Consider the following 24,720-nt stretch of genomic DNA (forward strand, 5'->3'; position numbering starts at 1 on the left):
GCACAGGCCTCACAGCGAGTAGACCTGAATTCAATTCCACCCTCTGCCATCTCTGTGTGGCCCCGTGCATGCGTGGGTTTTCTCTGTTAATTAGCGACTCCAAATTGTCCATAGGTATGAATGTGAGTGTGAATGGTTGTTTGTCTATATGTGCCCTGTGATTGGCTGGCCACCAGTCCAGGGTGTACTCTGCTTCTCGCCCGAATGTTTTATTACTTATTAGCGTTATTAGCGTTACGTCAATAAACAACGCACTTTCATACATTCTTCGTTCCTTGTAGTCTTAACCGTCATGACTACAATTTTGATGAAAACTAAACTGAACTTGGCTGCACGGTGGACGAGTGGTTAGCATGCAGACCTCAGAGCTAGGAGACCCGAGTTCAATCCCACCCTCGGCCATCTCTGTGTGGAGTTTGCATGTTCTCCCTGTGCATGCGTGGGTTTTCTCCGGGTACTCCGGTTTCCTCCCCCATTCCAAAAAACTAGTCAAAACTTGACTAGTGGTATTAGCTGCAAGGTGGACGAGTGGTTAGCGCACAGGCCTCACAGCGAGTAGACCCGAATTCAATTCCACCCTCTGCCATCTCTGTGTGGCCCCGTGCATGCGTGGGTTTTCTCTGAGTACTTCCTCCCCCATTCCAAAAACATGTTAGGTTAATTAGCGACTCCAAATTGTCCATAGGTATGAATGTGAGTGTGAATGGTTGTTTGTCTATATGTACCCTGTGATTGGCTGGCCACCAGTCTAGGATGTACTCCGCCTCTCGCCCGAATGTTTTATTACTTATTAGCGTTATTAGCGTAGCGTCATTAAAAACGCACTTTTGCACGTTCTTCTTTCCTTGTAGTGTTAACCGTTAATTTTGATGAAAAACAAACCGAACTCAGTCGACTAGCTCGCATTTGTTAACAATGACCGACGCCCCTTTTCTTACAAGTTCTGAACACTGCTTCTATTGGTAGAGAATTAAAAGTCACGTGCTAAGAGCTAGCATAATAAGTCAATAATAGATCAAGAGTGACTCCACTGGAGTACAATGCAGCCTTCATTTTTGTATCTTTGTAATGTTTTTGTAGTATTATTATTAGACGATTAGCCCTTTGTCCTGAATAAATCCCAAAACACCAAACAGTGAAATTTAAGAGGTCGTCACTCTCCACTCCACACATTGGTAGCCACAAGTTGTCACGCCGCTGGTGCTGCAGGTACTCAAGCATTACATAATTACGCCGGACGCAAACTAGGGCAACATTCTCCTCCTGTCACAGCTCGGAGCATCGCAGAGTGATTTCATTCTGACTTTCACTCCGGTCACATCCACATCCACATCCTCTCGCTGTAACACTGCTTTGTGCAGAACAGCAGCAACACATTGGGGTCAGGATCACAGACTAACTCATGATAGAATGATCCAGTAGGAAAGATGACCATTTGGAGGCTAATCAGCCAGACAAAGTGAGCTTCATCCATCTCTCTGCATGCATGCAGGCAGCGAGACATTCAGGGACCAGACAAGGACAGAAAGACACGCTTATTGTGTAACGTCACATCGCTGCAGGCGAGGCGACACGCCGAGACCACACCTCGCTGTGGTCTTTTGGTTCATTTCACCGCTTGTTAAGGACATTGTGCTCCGGATCGGTCGCAGGGTGGGAGGCAGAAGGGATGTAAAGATAACAGGGAGGACAGAAAGAAGAAATGCTTTTTATAGGCCTTGGGAGGAAAAAAAAAAAAACGTCTGCCTCTCCTCGTCTTCCCACTTCCAGTGAATCACGCAGTCACAGCTCGGCTTAACACCCCATAACGTCTTGTAAACACAACGCTGCGCCGCAAAGCTAAAAGACACACACACACACTGGCTGTATGGGATGCCAATTTCAATTGTGATTAATAACAAACTGATTTCTGTGGGTGGTTTATAAAGTCAAACCTTCGTTTTTGTATGATTGGGGTTTCTTACATTGTCTTGGTTTAAGTACAAAATTGTGCGTCACAAACTTGTCCCTTTGCCTTTAATTATTCCACAAAATTGAGTGCCCCAAAAAAACGTCACTGACTCACCAACCATGAATTTTCTTATTAAGCGCAACTGCTAAATAACCTGCCACGGGGCCAAAAAAAAATTGTTTATTGAAGTTTGTTGAATTAGAAAAAGAACACATCGCAACATATGAAGATAACTTCCTTTCCCCTTCTCCCTCTCATCTCCAACAACAATCTTTCATAAAGATAAAAGCTATCTTAAGTGTTAATTTGTTCATTTCATTTAGCATAGTTTTTGTTTTGTTATTATTTTTGGGTGCCTGGCACTGGTTAGTTGGATTTAAATTATTTCTCATGGGAATAATTGCGTCAGTTTACCGACATTCCGAGTTTTGTCAGACCTTTTGGAACAAATAAAACCAGTGTTCCACTCTATATGCCCTGAATCACTACAAGCCGTTACTTTTTGTCACACTGCTTTGAACCTCGCAGGTGAAACAATGATGTGGCTAATTGATGGCTAAAAGAACTACCGTTCCCATGATTCTTAGAGTGCAGATTCAATATGAAGAGATTGTTTAAGTTTTCGTTCAGTGTAGAATGACTACAGCTTCTGCTTGGACCGCAGTGACTCTCAGCTCGAGTGATGCCAGAAACACCAAGTGCAGGTAGCATTGCAAGGTTTATGGTGTGTCTTTCTGTGTAAATATCCCATGTTGCATGTTACAACATGGGCCACAAGTGTGGCCGATACGGTATATGCACACATTTGTAGAGTACTTATACTTTATAGCATATTCATTCATTCATTTTCTGCCACTTTTTTCTCACGAAGGTTGCGGGGGTGCTGGAGCCTATCCCAGCTGTCTTCGGGCGAGAGGCGGGGACTTTATAGCATATATTATACTATATTTATACTACACTATACTTGGTGGGTGTGGCATGTTTGAATATTACTGTCATACCTTTAGCTTTTTAGCCTAATAGCTTCTCGTAATAGGCCTTCCTGACACAAACACACACATGTCACAATCGGAGTTGCACAACACTTACATAGGACTGAAAAATCCGTCTGGTGTTAACTTTCAGTTTCTTTGTCATTCTTCCTTGCTGATGCTAAATATATTGCTTTTATTGTTTTATACAATTTGAAAATCAGGCTGCACGGCAGCCGAGTGGTTAGCGCACACACCTCACAGCTAGGAGACCCGAGTTCAATCCCACCCTCGGCCATCTTTATGTGGAGTTTGCATGTTCTCCCCGTGCATGCGTGGGTTTTTATCTGGAGTGATGCCAGGAACACAGAGTGCAGGAATGATTGCAAGGTTTATGGTGTGTCTTTCTGTGTAAGTATCCCATGTTACATGTTACTACGGAGTACCCGTTTTTCTCCCACATTCCAAAAACATGCTAGGTTAATTGGCAACTCCAAATTGTCCATAGGTATGAATGTGAGTGTGAATGGTTGTTTGTCTATATGTGCCCTGTGATTGGCTGGCCACCAGTCCAGGGTGTACCCCGCCTCTTGCCCGAAGACAGCTGGGATAGACTCCAGCACCCCCCGCGACCCTCGTGAGGATAAGCGGTAGAATCTTTTAAAGTCTGTGATCACTGACTTCTCTGATAGCGATGCGGTTCCAAGAATCCTGAAGTAAAGCTGAGGAATAGAAATAGCTTTTACATCATCAGATAATTCATTCCACTCGGCAACTCATCCACTTTGTTTGTCATCTCACACAAACACTTATTTTGAGTATCATTGTCCTCCGAAACGCACTTACTTCGCCCCTGGCCCTCAATCTGTTCACAGTGGCCAGCATCTCAGTGGGCGTGCAAGTTGACTGCAGATCCATATGGCTTCATATCATTTCTTCAGGGAGGAGTATTAAGTTTGATTTCTGTTTGGTGGGTTTTTTTCTGTGTTATAATAATGTAATAATTTTTATATTGTTGGTGGTCACACACTGTTGTGGGGTGGCATAACGCTCAGGAGTGGGATATGCTTGGAGCTTGCCTGCGCTGTTGGCGCTAGAGTGACATTGGACGACTCTTGGTTAAGGAGTAGAATGCCATCCCACAGCAGTGTGTGCCCAGCATGGGGAGGGGGTGCCATGTGTTGTGGAGGTCGATGTCTTAGTCTCGTACCCTCGAGCCAGGAATTATACTCCTAGTCTCATACTACATGCCGCTTTAGTTCTACCTCTCTGAGACACATTTATTTATGGGGAAATGATTGTTGAAACTGTGACTAAAGGGACTTAATGGCAACATTTAATTGGGCATTTATTTCAATCCCAAACATGAGCCACGGCTTGGATTAGTGTAAATTGGAAAACCGGCGAATGTAATGATATAACATTACCAAAACAATCATTGCGGCAGAAAAAGCCGGCAGCATTTTGTAGATGGATGGATGGATGGATAGCTAGATAGATAGATAGACTTCCTTTATTGTCATTGCACAAAAACACAGCACTGAAATTGGTTCCCGTATAATACCAGAGATAAGAAGATTCATTCATTTTGCACCGCTTTTCCTCACGAGGGTCGCGGGGGTGCTGGAGCCTATCCCAGCTGTCTTCGGGTGAGAGGCAGGGTACACCCTGGACTGGTGGCCAGCCAATCACAGGGCACATATAGACAAACAACCATTCACAACTCACAACCCACGCATGCAAACTCCACACAGTTGATGGCCGAGTGTGGAATTGAACCTTGGTCTCCTAGCTGTGAGGTCTGCGCGCTAACCACTAGACCGCCGTGCAGCCCACAAAAGAAGATAAATAATAATAATAATGTCGAGAATAAATAGATGACACCAAATATGAACAACAATGTACAGCGTTAACAGTAAATTGCACAAATAATTTAAATAATTTTGAATAAATAATAATATTATATAATATAATAATATATTATATATTTAATTCATTCATTCATTTTCTACCGCTTTTCCTCACGAGGGTCGCGGGGGTGCTGGAGCCTATCCCAGCTGTCTTCAGGCGAGAGGCGGGGTACACCCTGGACTGGTGGCCAGCCAATCACAGGGCACATATAGACAAACAACCATTCACACTCACATTCATACCTATGGACAATTTGGAGTCGCTAATTAACCTAGTATGTTTTTGGAATGTGGGAGGAAACCGGAGAAAACCGGAGAAAAAACGGAGAAAACCCACGCATGCACGGGGAGAACATGCAAACTCCACACAGAGATGGCCGAGTGTGGAATTGAACCCTGGTCTCCTAACTGTGAGGTCTGCGCGCTAACCACTAGACCGCCGTGCCGCCTGTATATAAAAATATAATATAATATAATATGGTCAAAAAGGCCAAAATATGGGTTGTGGCGTTCTGCACTTACGTCGTTGCAGATGAAGCCAGAGCCATAATTCACGGCTAATCACTGCAGCAACGTCTAATGACACTCCGGCACTGGAATGACACTGGAAGGTGGAAATCCCAAATGTGTAGTGTTTCTTACGGAGTCGGCATTTAACCTATACCAAACACAAGCTTTGAAATCAGCTTCATGCAAACTCTCGTATTCGACATGGCAATGCATCGCACAGCATGGCGGCTTTTAAAGCGGATCCTTCACCATAATGTCACTGATGGATAATTCATCAATCGGGACTTGAACCTATACTGCTAATCTGCCTCCACGGGTGCTTATCCATAAAACATGCGCCAAATGAGGGGCTCATCCGGTTTGAAATGACGCTCACACAAACACACACACGCAAGTCTGTCAATTCTTCAAGATCCACATTGCAAAGACGCAGATGGCATTGGGTAATGTTGTTACATCACCATCATCATCTGCTGGCATACGTTAGCCTTGAGCTCTTTTTGCGTAGGCGCACACACCATAAACGCATCTTATTATTGTACACAGCGTATATAATACGCTTATACAAGCCAAGGAACCCCTCTGTTATTTATTCAAATTAGTGTAAAAGATGGAGGATGTGAGACATGAGGCTTGGACGGATACACGCGGTGGACAATAGTATTGGGACACCCAAGGGAGGGGGAAATGTGGACGGAATGATTACTAGTGAGGTCGGAGGTCACTAAAGATGTTCAACTGAGCTTATTCCACACAAAAACATGAAAGTAGCAGCAAAAATGATAATAATAATGTCCAAATATTAAGATAAAAATGTCAGAATCTAACAAAAAAAGTTGTATTATAAGAATAACATTGTAATGAATGTAATTAAACAATGTAATTAAAGAAAAATATGTTGTTGTTTTTTAAGTCAGAACAAAACCAAAGAAAGTTGTAATTATTGGAAAATTAGGTCTAATATTATGGCAAAAAAGTTAAAATATTATTTGGATAAAAATATAATATTACGAAGGAAAATTACAAGACAGTGTTTTTTATAATAGTCATAATAAGAAGAATAAGAAACAAAACAGCATAAAAATAATTTTTGTTTATTATGTATGTTGTTTTGTATGTTATATATATATATATATACACACACATATATATACATATATATGTGTATATATATATATACATATGTACATATATACATACACATATATTTATATATACATGTATATACGTATATATATTATATATATTATTATATTATTAATATATTATATATTCTTTTTATATTTTGGGGGGGGGGGAATAGGTAGTGGAAAAAAGATATCAAGTTATAAGAATATGTACAAAATATGTGAATAAAGTCAGAATTACAGGAAGAAAATTTCCAAGAAAAAAGTTTAAAATTAAAAATTAAACAAATAAGTCTTAATATTATGAGAAACAAAATAAACCAATAAAGTTGTATTTTTTGGATAATTAGGTTGGGTAAAAATTTATAATATTAGGGTAATTAAGTCCAAATATTATTGTGATAAAGTCATAACATCACAAGGGAAAAAAAATATGAATATTATTTGAGAAGAAATACTATAGCGTTAAGTTTCTTTTATTGCAAAATCCAATCCCGTATGAAAACCGAGAACCCTCAGGGATGTGTGTTTGACATTTTTGCAGCAGCGCTAGCTTTGTATGTCCTTGTTTACTTCACTGCACAGTCTTGTGTGTGTGTGTGAATTGTACATGTGTGTGTGATGTGTGCATGTGAGACAAATCAGTTTTATGGAGGAAAAGGTGACAGAGAAGTGGCATGAAGAGGCCGGGGCGCTGGCGTCAAGAGAGATTAACTTCTCGCTTCCACGTGTCGTCATTCACTCTCTCGGTATCGCCTGTGAGTCATCCCGGCGGCGTACTTCCTGGAAGGTTTGTCATGCTACATCATTTTACTCCCTCTGGCTCACTTTTTCGTTTCGTTTGCCTACTTGCCCCCCCCACCCAAAAAAAATAAAGCTGTTGAGAGTCGTTCTGTGCGTCACAGCTGAATAAATGGTCATGAGTGTTCAAAATTCGACTATGCCGATATCAGCAGATATTGATACCGATGTGCGGAACATGACATATCTATGGTGGAATGAACACACCACCACAGCATAAATACAGCATTGGTTTAATATCATGATTTTAATGATCGGGAAAAATCAGATACCGATATCAACTGATGCTGCATTTTTATGCTGATACCGGTAAATTATTGGTAATAATAAAATTAAATTATATTAGGAAAGCAGGAAGTGAACAAATGTAAGAGTTACTGATTGCAAAAGTACCAGATGGAGGGGTAGGATTTAATAAGCTTTGCTTCTTCCTACTCCTTTTGGACATGTGGAACTGTGAACTGATTATGGGATGCACTCAATTGTAATCTGATGCATGTTCAAATGAAATAAAACCATTACCATTACCAAAAAAAGACATTAACATGTAAAAAAAAAAAAAAAAAAAATAATAATAATAATAATAATAATAATAATAATAATAATAAATAATTAAATCAGTGTTTGTCAGACCTTTTGTCAGACCTTTTGGAACGGTCATTCCAGTGCCGAAGTACGTGAGAATCGGTGAGTCTCGGTGGACACCTCGCCTAGTCCTCCCCCACCCTCTCTTTAGTCCGTCAGCATTTGAACTGATAATTCACTGAACCTTGAAAACAAGTTAACAGGTCTGAAAAACGTGTTTTTTATATTTTTATCAAGCTTCTGTAGTCCTCTGGAACCTCCCAGGGGGCGCCAGACTCACACTTTGAAAACCACAGGCCTAAATTATCATCGATGTATGAAAAAATGATTGACTTATTTTGTCGACGGCAGACAGGAAAATGAGAGAAGACGCCATGACGTGGATGTCAAGTAAAGAATGTGCGGGCGGACGCACGTGTGCGTATTGTCTGCGCCTACATGTGACATGTACATACTTTCCTGAATGTGGAGCATCCTCGGGCGAGAACATTGACCTCTCTGGAGAATACAACGGCCTCGGGGGAATATTAGTGCACGAGCGTATGTATAGTGGCGTGTGTGCTGTATGCAAGCAGGCAGCGTCAGTGAAACAAAGCTTCCAGTCACACATGATGCCAACAGCCCCCCCCCCCCCCCATACACACACACAACCCCCCTAAGCCATACAAACAAATATCACACATGATGGAAACATACCTGTCAATATTTGCATTTAAAAAGAAGGAATTTTAGAATAATAATAGCGATATATAGGTCAAATTATGGGGAGATAATCAAATAAAAAAAAATATTGGATTTAAAAATTAATCGTTCGATTAATCAATGCATCAAAAAAAATATGTTCTAGATTAGTCGATTACAAAAATAATCCTTTAACCCAGCCCAAAATGCACACACACACACACACAGTTTACTTCCAAATGTGAATATTGCAACTAGTTCCTGGTGATATATTTGTAAATAAATTGTTATTTTGATATAAAAAAAATCAATTCCAATTTCAATTCCAGATACACAGGTTATGATGCGAATCAGAAACAATATATTTAAAAAATGATTAAATTCGATTCTACGGTTAATGTTAGTTGACGTCGACATTCATCTTACATTACATAAAATAAAGAAGCCAATTCTAAAGTGGCATTCTTACAAATGTGTCAAAGAGCATATCGTATTTGGCCAGTCTTTTTCTTGGCAGTCCTGCCATGAAGTCCAGCATCCTGAAGTTGCCGCTTCACTGTTGATACTGACGCTGGTGTTTGACGGCTACTATTTAGTGAAGCTGCCAGGTGACGACCTGTTAGGCGTCTTTATCTTAAACTACACACTCTCAGATATTTGTCTTCTTGCACAGTTGTGCATCGTTTTTCTGTCCTTGTTAGACCCAGTTTGCTCTCTGAAGGGAGTAGTTAACAGCATGGTAAGAGATTATTTAGATGGGTTTTCTAATCATCTATTAGCCTTATAAAATGATGAACTTGGATTAGCGCCATATCAGGAGATTGATGCAGAGGACTGACAGTTGTTGATAGTAGGCCTCTATGCAAAAATGTACATCCTTCTTTGAAAATCATCTGATTTTTTTTTTCCCAAGATGGCGGCGCCCTGTCCAGCTGCTTTGGCTCCCGGTAACACAGACACTATCAACAATTTCACCACAGAGATCAGTGTTTTCAGCATCAAATGTCCAGCGTAACAGTGCAAGAATAGTATACGACAGGCAATTATTTGTGCAATTTACGGTTTACGCTGTACATTGTTGTTCATATTTGATGTCATCTATTTATTCTCCACATTATTATTATTATTATTTATTATTATACGGGAGCCAGGCAACGACATTTCATTGGCAATTTCATTGCTGTGTTATTGTGCAATGATAATAAAGGAAGTCTATCTATCGATCTATCCATATTAATTGTTTGTGAAATGGATAAAAATGTTTGTAAAGTGGAAAAAATTGTTAATGAAATTTGTTTTTCTTTGGAAAGCAAGCAGTTACATTTTTGTATGTGGTGACGCCAGTTTTTGGTCAGAACTTGTAAGAAAAGGGGCGTCGGTGATTGTTGCAGGATTGTTAACAAATACGAGCTAATCGACTGTGTTCTGTTTGTTTTTCATCAAAATTAACGGTTAACACTACAAGGAATGAAGAATGTATGAAAGTGCGTTGTTTAATGACGCTACGCTAATAATGCTAATAAGTAATAAAACATTCGGGCAAGAGGGTGGTGTATATCCTTGACTGGTGGCCAGCCAATCACAGGGCACATATAGACAAACAACCATTCACACTCACATTTATACCTATGGACAATTTGGAGTCGCTAATTAACCTAGCATGTTTTTGGAATGTGGGAGGAAACTGGAGTACCCGGAGAAAACCCACGCATGCACGGGGAGAACATGCAAACTCCACACAGAGAAGCCCAAGCGGAGATTCGAACCCATGTTCCTGATCTCCTGAGTGTGCGGCCTACATGCTAACCACTCGTCCACCGATATAAACCAATACCTTATTTTTATGCCAATATCAAGCAAAATACGGGAGTTTCCCAGTGAAAACGGGACGGTTGACAGGTACGGTTGGGGAGGAAGTTGACTGTAATGCTAATGAGGAGCCCAAGAGCCGGTTAGGGATTACATCGTGCATGGATGGACCTTCGTGCATGCACACATTATGCTCGGGTTGGCTTGCATATCAGCCTCTCATGCTTCGAATGCAAACACACAAACAGACTCCATCCAGCATCTCAATGATCAAGCGCACACAAAGACAGCCAGTAGAACATCTTGTGCATACACACACACAAAAAAAAAAAACAGCAGGCCACTTTCACTAGTGGGTTCACACTGCGGGTTCACATGCAGAGCCACACTGTCCACAAATACACTCTCCCTTGACCCCAATTTCCTGCAAAACATACAACAAGTATTCACAGCAGCTAAATAATTTACCACTGACCCCATTGCACACTTGCTAAAATGCACTACATGCAAGAAATACACACAGCATTCAAAACGAGGCTTTGGTTGCTCTTACATTCTTCTATCTTTAACACTTGCAAACATGAACAACCAGAAACATCTCCCCAGCCGTAAAATGTTCATTTTAACCAAACAATGTTCTGGCTTACTTATCTGCAGGATGCATCCAGTACAAGGGAATATTTGGCTCACACTGACACAGCTTACTATTAAAGGATCAAAGGAGGGGCTAAAAGTCACAATATTACACCAACTCTGTTATAATATTGTATAAACATAAGAAGTTTTTATATGCAATGTTATATTTTATATTATAATTATATTATTAATATACATGTATGGAATTAAAACAAGTATAATTGTATGTATGTATGGTTTATGTAATAATATTACAAAAACAAGTCCAATGTAATTTAATTTGTATTAATTTGTCAAAATTCAAAAAAACGATCATCCCATCATAAGAATAAAGTCTGTAAATAATAAGTTCACATTAGAAGTTTCTGGATTAAAGTTATAAAATGGTTTTACGGGACTAAAACTAACTTTACAAAAAAGTTATAATTCTATAAATTAATATACTGTACCTAATACACATTATATTATGATTATGTCTGTGCACATATGATGAATTAAACATACATAATTAAATAAAGTTACATTAACTGTAACCGTGCTTTTGCCCCACCTTGTATAATATATTAAATGATTGATAATACACTTTATGAGAATAAAGTTCTAATATTACAGGAACAAAGATATAATTTAATAAGAATGAGTGGAACTACGGAAATGCATTTTGAAAGTTATTAAAACGAAGAATAAAATCTCGACAAAAAAAGTTATTCTAGGAATAAAATTGCAGTAGTACAATAAAGTCACATAAAAAATAAAGTTGTCATATCTCATGAATATATAATGACATTATGCTACAAAAATATATTTTTAATATAAAACTAACTTTACAAAAGCCGTTTATGATAATAAAGTCATAACTATAAATGATTGTATTCTATATAAATGTAATAACTCTATAACTAGCGTAGAATTACAATATGTACAATTAAAATATCATTATATTTATAATTTGAAAAAAAATCTAACCATGAAAATGCATTAGTAATATTCCAAAAAAGTCTTAACCTCACAAGAATAAAGTTGGCAAAAAAATAAAAAAATTGTAACAGTACAAAGACAAAAAGTCATAATACTCCTAGAATAAAATTAGAATTTAACAAACAAAATGTGTATCTATAAAAACATAACATATTTTACATATAAAAACATATAATACATCGCAAAAAGAATATAAAGTCACAATTTTGCGGGGAAAAAGTCCATATCGTGATAGCAAAATTGCAATAACAGGAGAAAAAAAAGAGAACAAAAAAGTCATCATTCTATAAGAACAACCAATGACGTAGTATGACAAGACAAACAAAAGTACTGCATACAAACATATACACAACTTTCTATACTCGCTTTTTTGCAGTACATCCCTTATACCAGGGGTCTCAAACACGCGGCCAAATGTGGCCCGCAGGACACTAGTTTGAGGCCCCCGCAAGTTTAATGTTAGTGCGGCCCGCGCAAGTTTGATATGGATGCTGTATGGTATCATGTACCCAGAAAAAATTATTACGTTTGATTAATGTTCATGTTAAAGGTTAAATAACTGTTAATAGTTATCCTCCCTATCTGTGTGGAAGTGGTAAGTTTTTGGCTATTTAAGTTTAAAGGAAATAACCTGATGCGGCCCAGCCTTGCCCAGACCCTAGCTCCAGTGGCCCCCAGGTAAATTGAGTTTGAGACCCCTGCCTTATACTATAGTTCATGAATGTGACACAGTGCCATGTTGGCAGGGATGAATCCTGATATTTATGTCGTCTGAATGTTTGGTAGCGGGTGTGCTACCTGAGTAAAAGGTGACTTCCTGTGTGTGTTAGACATTGTCAAATTAAGCCACGCCCCCTGCAGATTGTATCAGGACAGACTGGCAAGGAAGAAAAGTCATAGAGAAACAAAGAGAAGAGAAAAATAAATTACCGAGGGACGGTGAGGTGGGGGGTGGGGGGGTTTGGGTGTACTTTGCGGTGCCGATTAGTGAAGTGGAATGAACAGATCTTCTATCAGCATGTGTCTTCCCTAAAGGGTTGGAGTGGGGAGGCGATGAAGGGAAAACAACAACAAGAAGAAAAGTTCGGCGAGGACGACTTTGAGCAGAGATCGTATAACGTCAGGGTCATGGAATAAGCCCCCCCCCCCTTGCATTGATTCCTGGTAAGATGATGAAGCAGCACATTTGTTTGGGATACTACCCCAAGAGTTTATTCCAATTGTGATACTCTATGGTACATAAGTACTAGCGCTGAGCAAAACTTCATTCATTCATTTTTTACCGCTTATCCTCACGAGTCGCGGGGGTGCTGGAGCCTATCCCAGCTGTCTTCGGGTGAATGGCGGGGTACACCCTGGACTGGTGGCCAGCCAATCACAGGGCACATATAGACAAACAACCATTCACACTCACATTCATACCTATGGACAATTTGGAGTCGCTCATTAACCTAGCATGTTTTTGGAATGTGGGAGGAAACCGGAGTAAACCCACGCATGCACGGGGAGAACATGCAAACTCCACACAGAGATGGCCGAGGGTGGCATTGAACTCGGGTCTCCTAGCTGTGACGTCTGCGCACTAACCACTGGTTCACCGTGCAGCCCATATTCCAATATATTTAGGCTAAATATTCATTGTTTTCTCCACAAACTGAGTTTAGAGAAAATTCAAAGCCAAAATGTCAATTAAGAAGGAAGTCGGCCATCTTGGTTTTCACACGTATTAGACAGATGGGCGATGTGGGCGGGACATGGAAACAAACTTTGATGATAAATCTGCCAGTTTGCCACTAAATAAGGTCAGATGTTCATCATCGTTGGTACGTATACAATAAAGACGACTTAGCGTCACCTAGTGGCAACCGAAAATGGAATGCACAATTCCTCGAACTGACATGACGTGGGATTTAATCGGATTTCCGTCATTCCCTGTGGGAAAAAAATGCCAGGAAGACCTGTCTGGGGTGAACCCCACTCTGGCCCCATGAGGACTAACAGATGGATGGGGTCTATCTTCCTCCTCCGCCCCGCCCTCTTCCATTTTTCTCCCGCAGTGCTCTCCTGTCTGTACTTGAGGACGTGAAGTTCTTTCACTTTCTTTTTCCCATTCCGTGCTCTTCCCGCTGGCTAAATGGCGTCGGGGCTCGTGACGCGGCGATCAATATGGCACTCGCTCATCTTCAGGCACAACCGTGGATGCGTGGCGTGTTGCATGAACACACACACACACACTCAAAGAGAGGATGCATAAGGGGAGACGGAGGGCGGGCGGGTGAGGGGGGAGCTGGGGTTGCTATAGCAACAGTTCTCTTTCAGGTATATGGAGTGTAAGGAAATAGAATTTACCGTTTGACATATGCCGTGCTGTTTATGTCACTTCAGCGTCTCAAATGGTGTATCCGACATGTGGATGATACTTTGGTACTCTGGGAACTGGTGGACAGTTTTTTTTTTCCAAAAATACAGTTATCAGGCATCCGGAAGAGACTATGAATGATGTGTACTATTCTGTACTGGTCACTAGATGTCGGTTATGAGACTCAGTGAGACACAGACTTGACACAAGCTTTGGGTTGGGCTCCTGTTGCGCCCGCAACCCACACTAAGCTAAAACGCAACGCTGAACCCCCGAGGTCACTTCCTGTCTGCTCACCACTGTCAGCTCCCTTTTAGAACATAATTCCAGCAACAAAGAAAAGCCTTATTTATATCTCCAATGGGTAATAGGAGTGTAAAGGTGCCTGTGGGGGTGTTATTTCATGTCTAGAGAGCTCTAATAAGCTTGCTAACAGGTTTTTCTGTGCTCTAACTGCAGAAATATTCCACTTTATAAATATGGAAACATTCTTAGCGGAAATACTTGGCAATAAATGGGGGATTATTGTATTACATATATTTATATATTTATAAAGGAATGCCGATTTATGGTGAATGGGATGTGGAAAAAAAATGATGAATAAAGATTTGACCAAAATGTTGCATCACGAATGTGCAGGCATACACTCTACACATTTGTTTTAATATTTGTAAAAATATTTATAGAAATAAACGCTTTAATGTATATTTTTTTGTCATAGGGTATCTATTTAAATATTTTTGTTTTTAAAAGTGATGTATTATTTGGATTTTTCAAAAATATTATTCATTTTCATAAAATATAACATTTATGGGCCTGAATGGTGCTTTATAAATAATATTTATAGTACACATTTCTGTTTATTATTTGTAAAAAATATTTATAGAAATAAATGTTATAATGTATAATTTTTTGTCATAGAGTACGTATTTAAATATTTTTGGTTTTAAAAATGATGTATTATTTGGATTTTTCAAAAATATTATTCATTTTCATAAAATATAACATGTATGGGCCTGAACGGTGCTTTATAAATAATATTTATAGTACAGATTTCTGTTTATTATTCATAAAATATTTATAGAAATAAATGTTATAATGTATAATTTTTTTGTCATAGAGTACATATTTAAATATTTTTGGTTTTAAAAATGATGTATTATTTGGATTTTTCAAAAATGATATTACATTTTCATAAAATATAACATCTATGGGCCTGAACGGTGCTTTATAAATAATATTTATAGTACGCATTTCTGTTTATTATTTGTAAAAATATTTATAGAAATAAATGTTATAATGTATAATTGTTTTGTCATAGAGTATGTATTTAAATATTCTTGTTTTAAAAATTATCTATAATTTGGATTTTTCAAAAATATTATTACATTTTCATAAAATATAACATTTATGGGCCTGAACGGTGCTTTATAAATAATATATATAGTATGCATTTCTGTTTATTATTTGTAAAAATATTTATAGAAATAATTGTTATAATGTATAATTAATTTGTCATAGAGTACGTATTGAAATATTTTTGGTTTTTGAAAATTATTTATTATTTGGATTTTTCAAAAATATTATTCATTTTCATAAAATATAACATTTATGGGCCTGAATGGTGCTTTGTAAATAATATTTATAGTAAGCATTTCTGTTTATTATTTGTAAATATATTTATAGAAATAAATGTCATAATGTATAATTGTTTTGTCATAGAGTATGTATTTAAATATTTTTGGTTTTAAAAGTGATGTATTATTTGGATTTTTCAAAAATATTATTCATTTTCATTAAATATAACATTTATGGGCCTGAACGGTGCTTTATAAATAATATTTATAGTCCACATTTCTGTTTATTATTTGTAAAAATATTTATAGAAATAAATGTTATAATGTATAATTTTTTGTCATAGAGTATGTATTTAAATATTTTTGGTTTTAAAAATTATGTATTATTTGGATTTTTTTTAATATTATTATATTTTCATAATATATAACATTTATGGGCCTGAACGGTGCTTTATAAATAATATTTATAGTACACATTTCTGTTTATTATTATCACTTTTGTTAATAAAAAAAGATAAAGTGGGTGACAATTGTCATACCTAAGAGGCTTTTTTTTTCACCACAGCCCCATCTGCTGGCTATTACAGGTCACCGCCTCACTTGGCCACAGTGCATTTTTATCCAGATCTGCACCAAAATGTGCCTCTATGGACCCATGTAGCAAATGTTCTAACTGCCTATGCACATTTACGGTGCGTTTGTTATCGTGTACATTGGTGCGTTGATGACAGAGGACATGAATGTGCAGTGAGAGAGCGCTGTGTGCACGCGTGTAAATAATGGAGGGAAAATGTGGGGGTGTTGGGGGGTGTGGAGGCACGTGCTGTGACGATGCTGAGGCTGTGCGGAGCTCGTCTTACGTGTGCCACACCCCCTACTCTTTGAAAGAGGCGTCAATACGGCTTTCCAAAAAGCTCTCTCATTCCATCCCTCCGGCATCGGGCGGGGCCGGAAATGCGAGAATGATCCAGGAATTCTACATTATTTCAACATTTTAATTATTGTCTTAATAGGTGCCATTGGAAATCACAGCATAAATTGCTAATTCTATCTAGCTAATTAACATAGAGCTAGTGCATTGTTTTGCAGTATATGCAGTACTGTACTAAAGAAGATACTGTACTGCCATGGTTGGTTGGTTAATGAGCAAGGCAATCACCACATTACTCATTACTACGGCACACGTGCCGAGTACAATACCCAATATTGTTGGTGGGGGGAAGTGGTTTTTCATATTTATGCCGTTTGAATCACTCGAAAACTGAAAGAAAAGGGATATCCAAATGATAAGTCATTATTATGAGATTAAAAGTTTAACTTATTGGTTAAAAAAAAATATGAGATAAGAAAATCATAATTATGTGGAAAAACCCACTAAATAAAGTCATAAATACTTATAAGAATCATAATTATGAGATAAAACGTTGAAATGAAACGATATAAAGTCATAAATATGACATAAGAAAGTGAGCATTCTGAGATAAAAAGTCTGAATAAAAAATTAAGTCACGACTATGAGCTAAAAAGTAAAAAAAAAATTGTGAGATAAAATTGGAAATATTAAGGTGGCAAAGTCATAATTATGTGATTAAAAAATCAAAATTAGGAGATAAAATGTCACAATTACGAAATAAGGAAGTCAGAACTATGATATAAAAAAGTCCTAATCATGAGATACAAGTCAAAATGATGAGATAAAAAGTCATAATTATGAGCTAAAAATGTAAAAGGATGCAATACAAACTGCCTGTGCTGAGTGCCATGTGACCAAGGCCATGTGACCAAGGCCATGTGACCAAGACTCCAGTGAAGAAGCTTGTTGAAATAGCTTTTTATTTTACACCCGTATTGGTACTTGTCTTGTATATTTCTTAACTACCCTTTGAGTGTTAAGTGGCTGCGTGATGATTATAGCCCTCTAAGATGACATGGTGAGACTGTTATATTGAATAATGACTTCCTTTTCCAAAGGAAAATCCTATTACTTACGTTGACAAGCTTGCTCGTGATTGGCTCCTGCTAAAGAAAGAGCGACCGTTTCCAGACGAAGTCGCGAGCAGCACAGTATTTAATCGATTAGTAGTAGTTCTGAAGTAACGGAGATGTCACGAGATTAGAATATTATCATAAATTAGCCGTACCAAGGTATGAGCCGTACAGTTTAATGTTTAAGAAAAAAGTAGTAGTTTAGACAGCAGAAATTACGGTATGTTCATGAAGGTGTCTTTTACTAATTCAATTACTTTTTTGTAAAAAAAAAAAAAAAAAGTAATGACTTTTTTGTCATTTGACAATCGAGTTTTGATTCTTCTTCTCCCAAAACGGAGCAGCAGGTGAACGGCTGGAAGATGACAACTACAGCACCATGTAGTCAGCCGAGGACACATACTATAGTAGTTGTCTTCTAGTCATGAGTGGGTTAATGCTCCCAACACCTGGCAACCTCTCTGCATGAATGCAGGCAGGAACCAGGAAAAGCTCAGGTTACCAAAGACGGATCACGCCAAAGCTCCCTCACACACGTAGAGATCAATTTGGTTGACATAGCTGCCAAATGTTTGCCTTCCAGCCTGCGTGCATGCATGTTCCTTCTCACACAATAGGGGCAATAATATGATTATGGCTGAAGACCAACCCCACCCCCTTACACACACACACACACAGGGTGCACACCCACACACATCTCCAAACAGGTGGCTCGGCGTCAGGGAAGCAACATTAGCGGGATGTTTTTCCACATGAAAGGTAGTAAGACATCCGACGGGATGCCTCTCCCTTGCAGCAGCATGCTATGCTAACACGCCCGGGACTACAAACTGGAAAGGAAACACTTGAGGATGCGGATAAAAGCAAAGAGGAAGGCGTAGTATTTACCGTAGCTGAGGTGTCCTCTCCCTTTCCTTTCCTTCTCTGGGTGGGGAATTGTCCAACGGCTGCAGCATCAGCAGCAGCAGCATCAGTGGAAGCTCCGGGGCCTGCGTCTTTCTCCCTTCCCTCCCTCTCTCTCTCTCCCTCTCTCTCGCTCTCTTTTTTCTCCGCCCCCTTTTCCACACACGCTCCCTTCCTTTAACACCCTTCCTCCATCCTTTCTTGCCTTGCTCTATTCCTCAATTCCCTCCCCTCCGTTGAATGACAATCAGCCGGCTCCAAAGCAGCACAAGCATCAGTGCTCAGTGCAGGGCTTCTCTTTGCAAGCATGCAGCAAGAAAAAAAAAAAAAGGGATGCAGCCTCCCTTTCTTTTCTTTCTTTTTCTCCCGCTCCCTTTCTCATTAGCTGGCAGCCTTTAGCCGTGACACTAACCGAGCATCATGGAGATTGATGCCACACTCGCGTTATTACTTAGGCACACAGGGCGTCCTCGGCTGACGACTGTCTGTGCTATTAATGAATAGGAAAGCACATATTGTTCACTGGCAAATTTAAACACAGCCTGAATAGCAAAATGACAGCCTGATAAGTGCTGTAAAAAAATCAGTGAAATAGATTTAACAGCGCTGTAAATGTGGATTATGGAGCCATAACGATGCACTCCACTATGTTTACCTACTTTATCAATAAAGATTGTACACGGTGGATATCTGCACTTTCACAGGTTTTATTTTCTACACATTTTGCGTCAAAAAATCTACTTTTTTTTTCAGCCAAAAGCCCACAAAGTGCAAAAATTATAATTATAAATAGCAGGGATTTCCGATAATTATTGGCTCAATATCAGCATAAAAAATAACTAAAAAAAACTGATATTAGGAAAGCAGGAAGTGAACAAATGTAACAGTTACTGATTGTAAAAGTACCAGATGGAGGGGTAGGATTTAATAAGCTTTGCTTCTTCCTACTCCTTTTGGACATGTGGAACTGTGAACTGATTATGTGATGCATTCAATTGTAATCCGATGCACGTTCAAATGAAATAAAACCATTACCATTACAAAATGCAATATCGGTTGATATCAGGATTCGATTATTTTTTTTATCGTTTTTTTCGTCAAGCGTTGAGATTTCCCACTTTACTCAGTGGTCATTGAACACATCATAGTTGGTATCCACGCAATCAAACTCACGTACAACTTCTACACTTTTACATCTGTTCATCGACCATGACATCAACGTCATGGCTGCACTAATTTGAGAATTTTTGTTCCATAAAAATATTTAATATATCATTTTAATATATTTTATATATATATATATATATATATATATATATATATTATTGTTTTTCCTTGGCCGGGTACTCCGTTATTTTTTCAGTAATAATTTATAAATATATGATAACACCGGAAAAATGTACACATTGCTCAACGGTCCTCGAACACACCGTAGTTGCTGTTTGCAGAAAAGTGAAACTTATATACAACTTCTACGCTTCTACTCATATCATCCATAATGACATCAGCACACACGTCTGCACAAATTCGAGAATTTTTGGCCCATAACTATATTTAAAATGTAATTTTAATATGTATTTTCATTAATTTTTTAAATCTTTTTTCCTCGGAACTAGGCATTCAACAATTTTTACATGTTTATGTCTTAATGCTTCACTGATGAAGTTTTTTCGTCCAGCGTTGAGATTTCCCACTTTGCTCGGTGGTCCTTGAAGGCAACATGTGAGACGCAAAAGTTTGTCGGTTTGCATAACTTCTACACTGTGAGTCAATCTGTTCATTGATGTCAATATAGAAAATATAGATATAGATATAGATATAGATATAGATATAGATATAGATATAGATATAGATATAGATATATTAGTTTTTCACAGTTTCAGGCTGAACTGAAAAGCCATGTGATGACTTCCTCAGTTTGCTGCGATGACATTAACACTTTGGAGCTCTCAGTGTCAACATGGCCAACTTGCTATCACACTGCCTACGCCGCCTTGTCGCAGTGACTAATTGCATCATATTGACATCAACGTCCGTGTGTGCGGAAGCATGTGCGAGTGCGGACGTATCACGCTGCTCGCGTCCCTAAAGTGGCATCATCCAAGTAATAGGATTTTACCTGAATCCGTGAGGAATATATTTTGACATTTGAAACATATTTAGACACTTTCCTTCACATTCACTTTGTGTGTGTGTGTGTGTCAGCTCCTCCATAAAGAAAAAAAAAAAAATAATATATATATATATATATATATATATATATATATATATATATATATATATATATACACACACACTTTAAGGGTAATTATTATCAAACCGTGTTTTTAATATGGCCGCTTCATCTCTGACATTTCTAATGATTTCAAGTTGAACAGTTATGGTCACAGTATTGACTGTGACCATATTGAGTACTCCACACGTAATATTTCAACTTGCAGACGTGTGTTCTCCTAGCTTTACTGTCAGCTAAGTAGCCTTTGACCCAGTTCGGAACTAATACTCCGATTCCGTACCTTTCTAATTTAGTTATTCAGATGTCATGATTGATTGTATCAAAGTCAGATCCATGAATACTGCGGTTGCACACTTCCTGTGATCTATAGCGTTAGTGAGTTCCTCCATAATTTCAATCAGTGGCATGGAGGTAGAAATGTTAGCTCTGTGTCCATACTGACCTTCTGATAGTAAGTCATTCGTATTAATAAATTTATCCAACCTGTTGTTGAATAGCTTCTCGATAATTTTAGAGAATTGCGGTAGTAAGGACACTGGTCGATAGTTTGTAAATTGGTATTTGTCTCAGTTTTTAAAAATTGGAACTACTTTAGCTCTTTTCACTTTGCGAGGGAATTTTCCAGTCTGAAATGATAAATTGCCGATGTATGTCACTGGTTCTACGATCTCGTTGATTACTGTTTTTATAGTGGCCATTTCGATTCCATTACAATCAGTTGATGTTTTTGCTTTGCAATTAGTTTGAGACCAATATTAACAAAGTAGTTGTTGAACTTTTCAATTCTGTCATTCATATTATCAGGATAGGTGTTTTAAACTATGAAATAATTACTGTAGTCTTCTCGTTACTTTTTCTAATAATAATGTCAAGTTATTTAGGACTTACCCTAAACTTGATAAGGCCGAGAAGATAGCAGAGGATGCTTCTCCAGTAGATTTTTATAGTTCATATTCATGTAGAAAATTGTACCTTTCAGCTTCCTTCCCTGTGTCAGTACGGCAATCTTGGATTTCCTGATTATGAACTTGACGATGACGACGGCTGCCATATAGTGGGATGTTTGTCGTCATTGATTAGACGGTTTTCACTCCCAGAACAACCTATATCAGCTGTACACTGTGGTTGCCGTGGTGATGTTGTGCAGGGGTGGGGTGGAGACAGCTGTGGCCTTTTAGCAGCAGAAGCCGCCGCACACAAAACACGGAAGGTCACCCCGTGCACCACCAGGGTACCTTCCTCCAACTGTCCATCACTGATTGTTTCCAGGCAACCGGTCCGAAGGCTCTGTTCTCTTTTTTTTTTTTCCAGGAAACGTTCTATCTTCGGTGTTTCCTTGACATTTATAACAAGATGATACATGACAGTCAAGAGATACAGCAGATAATTGCCGTACACAAAGAAGCCCGCAAGCTATGCCTGCTGCTGCAGCTTCTCTCTGGAGTAGCTTTAACTCTTAATTCCAATAAACATGGTCTGCAACAGCCCTCAGATAGTACTGGATGTGAAACTGTACTGTGAAAAAGTGACTTTGGCACCACCCAGTGGCAGCTACTACACAGCCATTCCATATACAGACCCATAGAGCTTGTTATGGAGGACCAAAACTGCCAAAATAATAAATAAATAAATAAATAACAGTGAAAATAAAAACAAAAATGAAAAAAAATATCAAAAAATTCTATACACAAAAATAAATATAAATGGAAATAAAAACAAAAATAAAAAAATATATACATAAGTAAATAAATACAAGCAAAAATAAATACAAAAATAAAAAACAAGATTCAAAAATTAAAAATAAATACAAAAATAAATGTAGAAATAAATACAAAAATAAATATATAAATAGAATTACATATCAATAAATAAAAAAAAGCACTCTGCTCTCATATGTATTTATTTCATGCTGCAGACAATGTCAGCTTGAAATGCAGAAGGAAAAACTATTCAAATGAGGGGGCGGTCCTAAGTGTGTCTTGGGTTGAACTGTTCGCCTATTGGTTGATCGACATGTGAGTGCGAAAATCGACTAGGTATGCCTGCAAACAGCCACAGCAAGAGGAAGTCACCACACCACTCTCAATGGCGGTAAATATGGCTGCAATCTCCAGGGATCTCCGTTTGCTAGCAGATATTTCGGATAATGCTTCCCTGGATTACCTGCTTTTCCGGGTGGAAGCCTTATTGGAGCCTGATCTCTCTCCTCCCCGACGGAGCTTTTTCGCACTCACATGTCGATCAACCAATAGGCGAACAGTTCAACCCAAGACACACTTAGGACCGCCCCCTCATTTGAATAGTTTTTCCTTCTGCATTTCAAGCTGACATTGTCTGCAGCATGAAATAAATACATATGAGAGCAGTGCTTTCATTTATTTATTGATATGTAATTCTATTTATATATTTATTTTTGTATTTATTTCTACATTTATTTTTGTATTTATTTTTAATTTTTGAATCTTGTTTTTTATTTTTGTATTTATTTTTGCTTTTATTTATTTATTTATGTATATATTTTTTATTTTTGTTTTTATTTCCATTTATATTAATTTTTTTGTATTTAATTTTTTGATTTTTTTTTTCATTTTTGTTTTTATTTTCACTTTTGTTTATTTATTTATTATTTTGGCAGTTTTGGTCCTCCATAGCTTGTAACCCCCATGGTTATTTATATCTGCTGGGGGCCATTTGCTGTTTTCTACTGGCCCGTGTCACATTGTAAAAATGTAATTTCACAAGAAGACTTTTTTTTTAATGGCAGTAAAAGTGCTAAAACTCAACAGAATTTTGACAGAATAGGTCAAAATTTTAAGACAAAAAAGTTGTAACAAGTAAGTAGAAAAGGTCATAGTTTCACAAAAATAATATTGGTTATGAGGAAATATAACATAATTTTAAGTTTTTAAAAGTATTATGACAATATTATGAAAAACAATGAATAAAGTATTGTATTTGGTGGGGGGGTTGCAGAAAAAGTGAAAAAATTATAACATGATGACAATAAAGTCAAAATATTATGGAAACAAAGTAAATAAATTACCAGATACGGAGATGCCAAATAAAACTTCCAAGAACAAAGTTGAAATAGTTGAAAAAAAAAAAAAAAAAACAGCTGAAATTTTCGAGTCAAAATATTATGAGACAAAAAAAGCAAGTTTAAGATAACAAACTTCTAATATGATAGGAAAAATAAAGTCACTTTAGTGGCATAGATTTCAAATATTAAAAACAATGTCATAATATGATGATTATTGTACATTTTGGGAAATTTGGTTGGGGAAAATGTCATAATATTATGGAAATAAAGTCATAATTACCAGAAGAAAATTTACAAGAACAAAGTTGAAATAGGTGGGAGGAAAGAAAACAGCAAAAAATGTAAAAAAAAAAATGTTACAATTTTAGGAGAATAAAGTAAAGATTTTAAGAGAAAAAAGTAGTAGAATACGAGGAGGAAAATGAATTTAATAATAAACTTGTAATATTATTAAAATAATATCGTTTTAACATAAAGTTTAAAAACTTTTAAAAACGTTTTTTCAAAATTCAGAATATTATGAAACCAATAAAATATAATTGTAAATATTGGAAAATAGGGTTAAAGAAAAAGTCTAAATATTATGGCAATAAAGTCATATTATTACAAAAACTAAATATAAGAAAGTTGAAATATTTTGGGGGGAAACCAATAGAAAAA

At 37.5% G+C, this 24,720-nt stretch overlaps 1 protein-coding gene across 4 annotated transcripts in view; it reads right to left on the reverse strand.

Moving 5' to 3' along the window:
* Window positions 1-24,720, reverse strand: part of rimbp2a (RIMS binding protein 2a) — a 73,157-nt gene that overhangs the window by 37,510 nt on the left and 10,927 nt on the right. The window lies entirely within an intron of this gene.

This window comes from Doryrhamphus excisus, chromosome 19 (genome assembly GCF_030265055.1).
Source record: "Doryrhamphus excisus isolate RoL2022-K1 chromosome 19, RoL_Dexc_1.0, whole genome shotgun sequence".
NCBI lineage: Eukaryota > Metazoa > Chordata > Actinopteri > Syngnathiformes > Syngnathidae > Doryrhamphus > Doryrhamphus excisus.